Source organism: Piliocolobus tephrosceles, chromosome 18 (genome assembly GCF_002776525.5).
Source record: "Piliocolobus tephrosceles isolate RC106 chromosome 18, ASM277652v3, whole genome shotgun sequence".
Lineage (NCBI taxonomy): Eukaryota > Metazoa > Chordata > Mammalia > Primates > Cercopithecidae > Piliocolobus > Piliocolobus tephrosceles.
In genome coordinates, this window is record NC_045451.1 from 30,637,734 (window position 1) to 30,649,946 (window position 12,213).

General features: G+C 42.9%; 1 pseudogene; it reads left to right on the top strand.

The window, feature by feature from the left end:
- The first annotated feature begins 6,504 nt into the window (after window positions 1-6,504).
- On the top strand, window positions 6,505-9,369 carry LOC111539573 (annotated as a pseudogene).
- The last annotated feature ends 2,844 nt before the right edge of the window (window positions 9,370-12,213 follow it).

Sequence of the window (12,213 nt, forward strand, 5' to 3'; positions counted from 1 at the left end):
GCCCTCCTCCCATTGTGCTCTGTCATCATTAGAAGGAGTTTACCTTTCAGGACCCAGCAAGGCAGGACTGGAAATAGTGGGAATGAAGGTTGCAAACACTAAGGGGGAAAAATGCAAGAAGCAGCACTGAGAATGTGCCACACGACCTCTTTGCCCTTCCCTTTTACTGGCTTCCCTAACTCTCCTTTTGTGTGACAAAGGATGTCTTTGCCTTTTGATGAAGACAATGACATCTGCGGTGTTCAAGCTCTTGACTCAAACATCCTTGTTGTAGAAAAATAAAGATTAGGAAAACAGAAGAAATCTGCCTGCTACCACAGCCCTCATGCCTCCTTTTGTGATACCCTGCAAGCGCCCATATGGATTCGGAGAGGCAGCTCGTGTGTTTCATCTAGTGGTTTCCTTTTTTAAGCAGTCGCAAAGTGAACTCACATCAGAATTGGTTACCTTATAATCACCCTCTAGCCCAGTAATGATTGTTTTCTAATTAAAATATGAGGAAAAACTTTCAGAAGAAAATGTAATAAGACTGAGAAAACAAGCATACAAATAATTTATTATAATATTCCTTATTTACCCTTGTGATCAATGTCCCTTATTTATGGGACCAATGTGAGGATGGATTACATTTTTGGCCAGCAGAGGACCAAGCTGACAGCCGAACGTCTTTGAGCAATCTCAGCTCTCTGTAGTTTCTGGAGTATAACATATTTTCTGCCGGCTTTGGCTGATACAGTGGACATTAATTGTTTATTTTTCAACAGCCATCTGCTGAAACGCAGATACCCTGCAAAGCTGGGAAAACAGCGCCATCTAGCAGCCTTTGCTGCAAATGCTTCAAAGCTAGGTTCATTGTTGACTGGGCTAGGCGGAAAGAAGAGAGAGTTTTTTGGGGTGGATTAAGTTGGAAAGATGCTCCCCACAAATCCACCTCTGGTACCTGTGAGAATAATCAGTGTGCAAAAGTCTGGGCTCCATTTTGCTTCAGGAAGGCAGCTCAGCTTTCTACTCTGGATGGATCAGCAGAGTTTCATAACATTACATTAGCATAGAGCATTTTATACAGAAGACACCGTGGGGCCAGAGGTTTAACAGATGGGGAAATTGATGCGAGGGAGAAAAATGTATCTCTTCAAAGGCACACAGCTACTGTGTGTTTAAGTCAGGCTCAGAAGCCAGAACCAATTCTACCATTCCCAGAATAGGAACAACTATTTATCAAAGGCTAGCTAAAGATGAAGGCAGGAATAAGACACAGAAGTTAGAGTATCCATCAGTAAGCAGAAGGGATGGGTATCTTTCTGAGTCTATAATATAATATTGGGGTATGGCAAGATGCATATTAAACCCAAGGGCAGATTTGACCTATGTCTAGGACACAGGCACATGCTATGAACAAATCTTTGAGCAGCCAAACACTGATTTGGACTTATCTTAGTCTGCTTAGGCTTCTATAACAAAATACCTTAAGATGAGTAATTTATAAACCATAGAAATTTATTGCTAATAGTTCTAGTGGCTGGCAAGTCCAAGAACAAGGCATCAGCAAATTTGGTGTGTGGTGAAGGCCTGTTTCTCATAGGTGGTGCCTTCTGTGTATCCTCACATAGTGCAGGGGGAGTGGGGTTTGCTCAAGCCTCTTTTTTACAAGGGCACTAATACCATTCACCAGGGTGGAGCCCTTATGACTTAGTCACTTCCCATATGCCCCACCTATTAATACCATCACATTGGCTATTAGATTCCAACATATAAATTGGGAGAGATACCAACATCCAGACCGTAGCAGGACCGTTCCTCAACCCAGCTTCCCTGTGCTCTGACCCGTCAAATTTTTCCCATGGAGAACAACGGTGGCAAGTTTTAATTTTAGAAACAGAGGTTTTCAGATTTTTCTCCTCCAAAGGCTCTTTGTAACTTTAACTTCAAATGTGTCAGACTCTCTTTCTCTCTCTCAGTGAAGGAATATCTTGTAGACTTCTCCCATCGAAGCTGGAAGAGACCTTGGGAAGACTTCAGCCAGCAGGGCTCACCCCTGAATGCATATTTGAATCACCAGAGGAGATATAAAAACATCAGTGCTTGGCCCCCACCCCAGACCAATTAAATCAAAATCTCTAGCATAGGGCTTAAGTATTCATCCTTTTTAAGTTCCCTGAGTGACTCCAATATGCAGCCAAAGAATCAGTGACTTCAAACCCGACTTCTCTTCTTACAGATGAGCAAACCAAAGTTCAGAAAGACAAAGGGTTGTGCCCAGTAAGCCACGTGGAAGTGATGGCAGAACTGAGACTGGTTTTCTCTTCCCTATCCTTCGCTGCCTGCTCTGGTCTACAACAGAGTCCCTGCCTCAGCCTCAGTTCTGTAGCATGCTAGGCCCCACGGGCAAGCAGCAAGACAACCAGAGTGGGTTGAACTCTTCACACACAGCCCCTCAGACATCACCATCTGTGTGTGACCATCTGTGTATGGGAAGTACCCTGAGCACTGGGCACCCAGCACCTGGGAAACTGAAAGATGATGGGCTAAAGGGTTCTAACCAGTATGGGACCTCTACCCAGACTGATGACATTTCCTTTCCAACTCTGACTTCTGAAACTAGAGGAATAACCCAGGATAGATTTGCAGAACACTCCAGGTCCACCGAGAGAAGAACCAGAGCCGAATTCCACTGTTCACATAACTGGCAGAGAGTAGTGACAGTAGCACAGTTTGGGGTCTCCAGTGTCCAGCACTTCCCCAAAAGTCTGGTTATATTCCCTTCCCTCATTAACAGTCACCCTAATAAACACCCACAGGTCCTTGCCGGAAGGTTGGGAGGACAACTGACAGTGTACATTGTTGACTATGTGGCAGGATCTCCTTAAGGAGACTGGTCCTCCTCTCTTTTCCAGAGGCGCTGAGTCTGTGAACTGGTTCAAATCTATGAATTGCGTGAGGGGCTAGGACCTACTATTGTGGTGATTCCATTAGCCAGATCTAGAGCTTTTCCATCTATGCAAAAAAGGTGAGATTGCTTTAGTCTGCCCATCTATTTCTGCTCAAGGAATATCATGATCAACAGCCAAGACAGTGATTTCTGTGAGTCATACTTGCTGGGCGAGGTGTCAGAGCCCTAGCATTGGAAAGTGGTCATCTCACGGGTTAATAAGAGAATTTACAGATGACAGTATAGGTTTGAAGAAGGAAAGTTTTATTAAAAAGAAAGAATGCTGCAGAAGAGTGCAGCGGGGCTCCTCAGAGAAACAGGACTGAGTAAGCCTGCGGATTTTTCCTTAAGCGTATTTATGGACCTTAAGAGCTAAATGGTAGTTTGCATGATAAATGATTTCATTTGTAGACATTTTGGTGCCTTAATGTCAGCAGGAGTTACACAATGAGTTTCAGCAGGCATGGATTCTGGAGACGTATGGAAATTCTAGTTACTTATAAATTTTAAGCTGAAAAGAGGCCTGGAACCAGGGGCAGACTTTAGATAATAGGGAGGTCTAATTACTTCTAAACTCCTTAAATAAGGAGTCTTCTGGCTCCAGATAGCCTGCCTGATGGTTACCAGGTGGTTTTTGCTCTCCTCAATACTATTCTGATGACCACTTCAGCTCTGATAACCTTTACAGTAGCCACACCCATCTTGTCTTTGGCAATTAAATAGCACCTCTTGCTCCCTGCCAGCCCTCTCATCATCACCACTAAAGTCAGAGTCCTATCCAATGGCAGCCATGCCCAGTGCCACTTCTGGCCCACTACAGAGCTACTCAAGGAGGCTGGGCTTCCTCTCACAAGTGTGTCTCAGCAGCCTTGGGACAGGGAGTGGCCTCTGGACCCTCTGTGGGGATGCAGTTGGGGAGTGGGGGAGCCGGTCTCCTATAATAAATCTGTTCTCCCTAAGCCTTTGGATACTTCTGCTTCACTGACAACATCCAACATTGTCCTATTCCCACTTGTTGGAAAAGTCTGGTCCAAGAATTGTTGCCTTATTGTCTTCGTGACAAATCAAAAACACCTGAGAGTCCATTTTGCATCCAAACCATATCTCCCTGGCTGTTTCTCAAACTTTAAAATAATTCAAACATCCCATGTTAGACAGAGTGCCCCGGGTTTTATAAAAATGCCTGCTCACAGGCCATGAAATAAATAATGGCATCAATACCAAACATGTAGAAGAGAAGGGTAACTCAGGCAATCTTAGCATAAGACCCTCTAGGGTGAGGTCTGCTGTGACCAGGAGCATCCTGGCAGGACTTTAGCATGAAGATTCGAGCTTGAGCTCCCCTGACCCACCCCCTAGTTCCACCTTCTTCCTTCAATCAGGGAAGTTTAAAAAAGGAAGGTGAGGAATTTGGGCTTCTTGGAGCGGAAATAGTTCCAGAGCTTGTAACCCCTTCACTGTTGATTTTAACTTTTGACATTCCTGAGAGTAAAACACAGAGGTTTTAAGGGGTAGTGGTGTTGGTGTCATGTACAGGAATCTGCATCTGACTCCCCACTACACCTAGGGGTGACCTTGCCTGCAAGTCATTTTTTTTTTTTTTTTTTTTTTTTTTGACTTGGGTGTTTTGGTCAAACTAACTCAGGCTGTCAAATGTTTCATTTGGGGAATCTTTTAAAACTGTGAGTCAGATCATGTAGCTCCTCTGTGAAACCTTGGGTTGACTTCACATTTCACTGGGAATAATGCATATAGATTATTCCACTGGATGCAGGCCCTTGGTGCTCAGCACCCCTTCCCTCCCTGACTCATTTCCTACCCCCAACCCTCCCACCCCGGCCCCTGGCTCACTGCCATCCAGACACACTGGTCTCCTTGCTCTTCTTCAAACACACATGGACCCTCGCATTGGCCTTTCCCTCTGCTTAGCGTGCCCCTCCCCCTGACCTCTTAATCTTTGCCTGAATATCACCTAAGTGCCACCCTGATGGGCCCATTTTAAAGGGCATACCCCGCCCCATTTCTGCCGCTTTTTTCCATGGCGCATGTCACCTTCTACTATATTGTATACTTCATTTATTTTGTTATTGTCTGTCTCCCCCACTGGAATGAAAGTTCCAATAGGGCAGGCAGGTTTATCTCTGTTGTCCCTGCTAAATTCCTAACCCCTAGAAAATGTCTGGCATGGGAGGTGATCAATAATGATCCATGGGGCCAGGCGCAATGGCTCACACCTGTAATCCCAGCACTTTGGGAGACTGAGGTGAGTGGATCACTTGAGGTCAGGAGTTTGAGACCAGCATGGCCAACATGGTGAAATCCCATCTCTACTAAAAACACAAAATTTTCCAGGAGTGCTGGTGCGTGCCTGTAATCTCAGCTACTCAGGAGGCTAAGGCAGGAGAACTCTTGAACCCAGGAGGCAGAGGTTGCAGTGAGCCAAGATGGTGCCACTGCACTCCAGCCTGGGTGACAGAGTGAGACTCCCTCTCAAAAAAACAAAAACAAAAAAGCCAAAACCCAAACAAACAAAGAAAAAACAATAATGGTCCATGGAAGACCTAGTTGTGTGGCCTGTTTGCCTGCTTTCCTCCTCTACTGAACCGGAAAAATCTTGCTGTGATTAATTTGATTACTGTGTTTAGAAATTCTCCCAGCCTGGTAAAACATACAAACCCAGCAATTAACATTTCTACATCATTTCTTTTTAAAATTCTTTAATTATAAACACATATGGGTGGTTAAAGCGAGTTTTCACTCCACCTAAGTTTGCCATATGTTTCTTATAAAAATAAGTTAATCTTATCCCACTGATAATGGGCTTCATCATTTGCTTGGGGGAGGCTTCAAGTAAAATGGTGATTGTAACGCCTTGTACACTAAAGTATAATGACTTTACAAAAGTGGCCCGCATTTGACCACACAGATAGACCTTGAGTGAGAATTCTATACCTGCAGATAAGCAGCATTTGTTTCCAACAAGAGGAGGACACACTTCCCAGGCCCTCATTTTAATGTTATATAATGTTTCTTTTTGCCAAATGAAAGTTTTAGCCCATGAATTGCTTGGTTTTTACAGTCTATGTTGAATTGAGACAGCTTTGTTATATTCTGGAAATTGATTACAAAGTAGATACATTGATGAATTGGGAAATTAATCAGATCAAAGTTATTCTTTATTTGCCAGATGCTGACTTAGACCTCCACAGACATGTTGAATATACGAAGGAAACACTTGGGGACACTGTAGAGATAGGAAGTGGGGGGCACTGGATGTCAGGAAGGAGGGACTCCAGCCAAGCTTCAGGGATAAGGTGCACTGAGGGCAAGACCAGAGGGAGGAGGAAGCCACGCACGTGGAGAAGGGAGAGCACACAGGCAAAAGCCCCAAGGGGGAAATCAGTTTGACCCCTCAGCCTCCTTTTTGACTTCTCTCCTTTCTCCCCTTGGCTGGAATCCAGACTCCTCATCTCGGCCCAAAAGCCAGCCTCCCTTTCTGGGAGATCCAGGGACTTCCCAGCCCTGGGTCTGACTGGACATCTCAGAGTAACTCTGCCCCAAAAACTGTGGTTGCCATGGGCTCTAAAACCAGTTCTCCAGGTAAACAAAACTGCTTTGTTCACCCACATACAGGAAACTGCAGATTCCTGGCCTTTCGACACAGGTTTTCCTCTGCCGGCAAACTCCAGCATCCAGCGGAAGTGTTGGTAAGACTCCATCTGTTTCCTGGCAGAAGCCCCAAACCACCCCACCTCACACCGGCACAAAGGAGCTCAAACCATGAAAGGTAAGGAAGAGAAAGGCGAGGAAGAGTGGAGCTCCATGAAGGACAAGCTGTGTGTGTTCATTCTGTTCCATTTCTCGCAGGCTTGGTACATATCATCATGAATGAGCAAGCTGGACTGCCACCTCCATCCTCATCCCTGCCATGTGGGGATGGAAAGAGGGGAGTTCCCCTCCTCCAGAGCCAGGCTAGGATTACAGATCAGGGACATGAAGTCCAGGCCAGCCCCCACTCTGCAGCAGGCTCACCCCACCCTGGAGGGAAAGCATGACGGGTAGTGGGGGAAAGAAGCCACGCCGTGTGCCCAACAGCTTTTCCAATGGCCAACAGTGTGCAGGCTACAGGCTCTGCTGAAATGGATCCAGGTTTGTGAAAACATTAATGTTTTTAACTATTGTTTTCGATTTATCTCAGCCTCAGTTCTAGCACTTCCCAATTCCGTGCTCATAAGCAAGATTGGCTACTTATTTGAAGAGAAATAGCATACAGAGGAAATTCAAAGGATTCTAGAAAGTCAGCATGAACCAAAATCTCACTGAGTTATCTACTGCCTTCTCTCTGCAGTCTTTTCTTATTGTGGGGCTGCTGTATGCATTGTGTCACGTACCTTCTACTTCTAACTTTATTTAACTGTCATTGCAATGACTAGATGAGTCTTAGTGTTCACATCTTACAGAGGAAAGAACTGAGGCTCAGAAAGGTAGAGACACCTGCCCTAACTCACACAGATGTGAAAGAGCTGGACCTGAACAAAAGGAGTGTATGGTTTTAGGGTGAAAATAGACTGTTCTTTGTGAAATCCATGCAAAGATGCCTGAAAGAGGAATAAATATTTACTAGATAGTTGTGGATGAGTTAAATTTTGTAATCCACCCTCTTATGATGAAAGCACACAGTATCAGGATTGCATTATATTCCTGGTAGGAAGTGGGTCAACAGAAGTAGGAAGGGTGCTGAAAAGATGCAAGCCCAGAAGAGGTCGTTGCTGACTCCATGTGTTTGTTTTCCCCGGGCTGCCTGAGCTGGCTTTTCATCTCAGGGATAAGGTGAGAGATGCCTGCATTAGTCAGCACTTGCACATAGTCCAGTTCCTATCCTGCCTAGCAACAGGCTGGCCTGATGCATGAAGTAGAAAGCCATCCAAGCAGTGGGAAAGGAAGGGAACCAATAGCCTGCCATTAACAATCTCCCCACCCTACAGCTTGAAATTTCCGCTCATTTCACAGATGCAAACACAGAGGCACAGAGGAAAAAAAAAAAAAAAAAACTGGTCCAGAAGACATCATCAGTCAGGGAGGAATCAGGACTGAAAAGAATGGAGCAACTCACCTAGAGCTCATCCATCCATCCATCCATCCAGATTCATCAAAACAGTGAAGTCCTTGCAGTCATGCAGTTGATGTTCAAGTAAAGGAGATAGATTACAAACTAATAGATATATAATACAGTGTAAGGTGATAGAGAAGAATATAAATGAGTCAGGGTAAAACCTCCCTGGGGTAACTTTGAGCAGAGACCTGAATTAAGTGATCAGCAAGGGCAAGGTTACTAAAAAGGAAACATAGTTGGGGTGTGCGGCAAACATCAAGGAGGCCAGAATGCTTGGATTGAATTCATTCTCGAGAAACAGCAGGGTAGAAAATTATGTTGGGAGAGAATTGGTGCTGGATTGTAAAGAAACTTTATATGTGAGGAAGAGGAATTTGGATTTTTTTAATAGTAATATACAGCCACTCTCAAGTCAGTGGAGACCCACATGGGTTCAACATGCATGTCAAAAGTGTTATTTCTGGCCGGGTGTGGTGGCTCACGCCTGTAATCCCAGCACAGCACCTTGGGAGGCTGAGGCGGGTGGATCACGAGGTCAGGAGATTGAGACCATCCTGGCTAACACGGTGAAACCCCGTTTCTACTAAAAATACAAAAAAATTAGCCAGGCGTGGTGGTGGGTGCCTGTAGTCCCAGCTACTCGGGAGGCTGAGGCAGGAGAATGGCGTGAACCCGGGAGGCGGAGCTTGCAGTGAACTGAGATCCGGCCACTGCACTCCAGCCTGGGCGACAGAGCGAGACTTCGTCTCAAAAACAAAAAACAAAAAAAAAAAAAAAAAAAGCGTTATTTCTATTCAGGGCCCATCTACCCTGGCCACGGCATGATGTTTGTCCAAAATGATTGCAAGGTGTTCAGATTTTGTAAATCTAAATGCCATAAAAACTTTAAAAAGAAGCACAATCCTCACAAAGTTGGGTGACCAAAGCATTCCGGAAGCAGCTGGTAAAAACTTACAGTACATAAATCATTTGAATTTGAAAAATGTAGAAATGAACCTATCACATACCAGCGAGAGCTATGGAATAAAACTATTGATGCAACGAAGAGAGTTGAAGCGATCAAACAGAAACGCCAAGCTAAATGTATAATGAACAGATTGAAAAAGAATAAAGAGCTACAGAAAGTTCAGGATATCAAAAAGTCAAGCAAAACATCCATCTTATCCGAGCCCCTCTTGCAGGCAAAGGGAAGCAGTTGGAGGAGAAAATGGTACAGCAGTTACAAGGGAATGTGGACGTGAAGATGCTTCTTAAACATCTCTGTAACCATTTCTTTTATGTATATTTGAAAATGCCCTTTGGAGACTTGGAACTGCTAAATTATTAGTTTATTTTTTACGTAAGGTCACTTAAATGAAAAGAGATTAAAATATATCTTTTCTACAAAACATCAGATATATGGATGTTAGATTGCATCTCAGTATTAAATCTTCACTGATAGATGTACTTACGTAAATCATGAAAATTCTACTTATAACTATAGAGGTGAATTATGTACATAAAATGCTTATGCCATTTGGATAATGGTACTAGGCAGCATCTGTATAATAACTAATGGCAAAAATTCATGGCTAGTGATGTATAAAATAAAATATTCTCTGCAGTAAAATATTCCCTTTGTTAATGTTATAGAAGGGGGGATACTGACAATGTGTATGACAGTGTCAAATATTATTTTGATTTTAGTATTTCCTATTTGGTTTATTTGCATCTTAGAAGAGCATAATGACATTGTTTGATGAAGCCTAATTATGCTGGACTGTTTTGACCTGGTTTAACCCTTCTGATAGGTAGTTGAGGATGAGAACTGAATAATCTTTGCCTGGAGTGACCCTACACTCTAGAATTTCCAATTTGGAGAATACTCAGTTCTAACTTGTCATTCCTGGTAGAACAAACTTTATTCTTCTAGCCAAGCAATGATCTAGAAGCAGAGGAATCCCAGTGCCTTTTGAAAGCTATTATGCGATTTTCTTTTTAAAAAGCTCCTGTTTTTGGAAAGTAGAATTTATGGGTACAACATTTGTTCATTTTACCACTTAAAAAGTAAATAAGAAAAGTACTATATAGCCATGGAAGAGCTAAAATGAACAGAATGTCATGACCTCCTTTATGTTCTTCTTTTTAAATCATTTTGGCTACCATATGGGAAGAAACCATACAGAAGGATAAGTGTGGAAGATGATGTTGACTGCAACTAGGGTGGGGATAATGAAGAACATGAAAAGAGGTTAAAGTCAGGTAGTGCTGTAAAGGGGGACCCAAAATGCTTTGCTGATGGATTACAAATAGGATGCGTGAGAAACATACTATTCAAGAATGACAACATGGCTTTCAGCCTGAACATCTTACTGAATTGTGGTTGCTATTTACCAAAATGGAGTCCCTGACATAGATGTCAGAGTCTGTGTTCTATTAAGTTCTCAATCTCTAGCCCACGGTACAGTTGATGTCACATAGGAGGGGTTTAATGAATTTAAATGATCAGATGAATGCAGTGATTACTACATGCATATATACACAAACATGAATTCAACTACCCTGCTTCCCTTTGGCTTTTGCTGTGGTTTTCAATTATTTTAGCTTTTTTCAAATGAAATCTTAATTGGAACCAAAATGTAAAACAGGCAAATTGCAAAATTTTACTAATTAAAATGTATAATTTGAGTTCATTTCTGATATTTGCCTATTATAAAGCCAATCAGTGAAGCCAAATGATTCTGATGAGCACAGACATTGAAAACTAAATGTTATAGATGACAGTTGCAGTTTTCTACAAGCTCTAATTTCCAATATATTTCTGTTTTGTTTGATCACACCTTATAAATAAGTGGTTACAAATGGCAAAATTTCAAATGTGTTGTGTGCCAGTTACTAACGCCTTTGGCTATATGTCAGAGTTAAATGTCAGTGCTTAACCATAAGGGTATTTATTACTGATTAACAAAAGTCGAGAAATACAGAGAAGTGTACCAATTAGAAACAGCACTTAGAAGACTTGAAACAGTGCTCCAAAGTAGACAATCTGGAACTAGTTAAATAGCTCAACAATGCCATAAAGGACCAAGGCTTTCCACCCTCCCATTCCACCATCAGCAGGCATCCTTCCGTCCCTGGAAGGCCACTTCATGGTCATTGATATGGTTTGACTCTATGGGAATCTCATCTCGCATTGTAATCTTCATAATCCCTACGTGTCAAGGGAGAGACCAGATGGAGGTAATTGAGTGATTTCTCCCGTGCTGTTCTTCTGATAGTGAGTGAGCTTCTCCAATGCTGTTTTTCTGATAGCGAGTGAGTTCTCACGAGATCTAATGGTTTTACAAGGGGCTCTCCCCCCTTCACTTGGCACTTTTCCTTCCTGCCACCTTGTGAAGAAAATGCCTTGCTTCCCCTTCACCTTCTGCCATGATTGTAAGTTTCCTGAGGGCTTCCCAGCCATGCCTAACTGTGAGTCAATTAAACCTCTTTCCTTTATAAATTACCCAGTTCCAGGCAGTTCTTTATATCAGTATGAGAACAGACTAATACAGTCATGTTCATTACAACACCACAGAAAGCAGGAGCAAAGAGGCATGCAGGACAGAAGGAAACTGTTTCTTTGTAGACAACCCTCTCTTTTTATTAGAAAACATCTCTTCCAGAAGACTCCAACAGAGTTTTCTTAAGTCCAATCAACCAGATCTGGGCCAGGTGCCCACTCTCAGACCTTCACTAAGCTACAGGACCCTTTGCCTAATAGCTAAACAAGACCAGAGAATAATTTCAAGAAACTTTTTAACAACTTATCTGGAAGCTTGAAAGGCAAGTGGCAAAAACATGTGGTGTAAAGTGGAATAAACACTCCTTCATTTATAAAACTGATTCGTCTCCTGCTGTTGACAGTGGCAAAAGGCAATTTTGATTGGAGTTTTTCTGAAGATTTCAGAAAGTGGAAATATAAATTGATTGACACACACACACACACACACAAATACTAAAGATTATGTTTTCCCATTTTTCTTCTCAGGATCCCACTCACAGTGGTCCAAATCTTTCTTCTCTTTCCCTCAAGCCCTCTTTAAGATCATCATTTTCTCCTGACTCTTCCCCTCCCTCAACCTCTTTCCAAAATCACTGGCATTGATTTCTCCATCTGCTCACCCCAATCTCCACTATCTTGATGTATGAA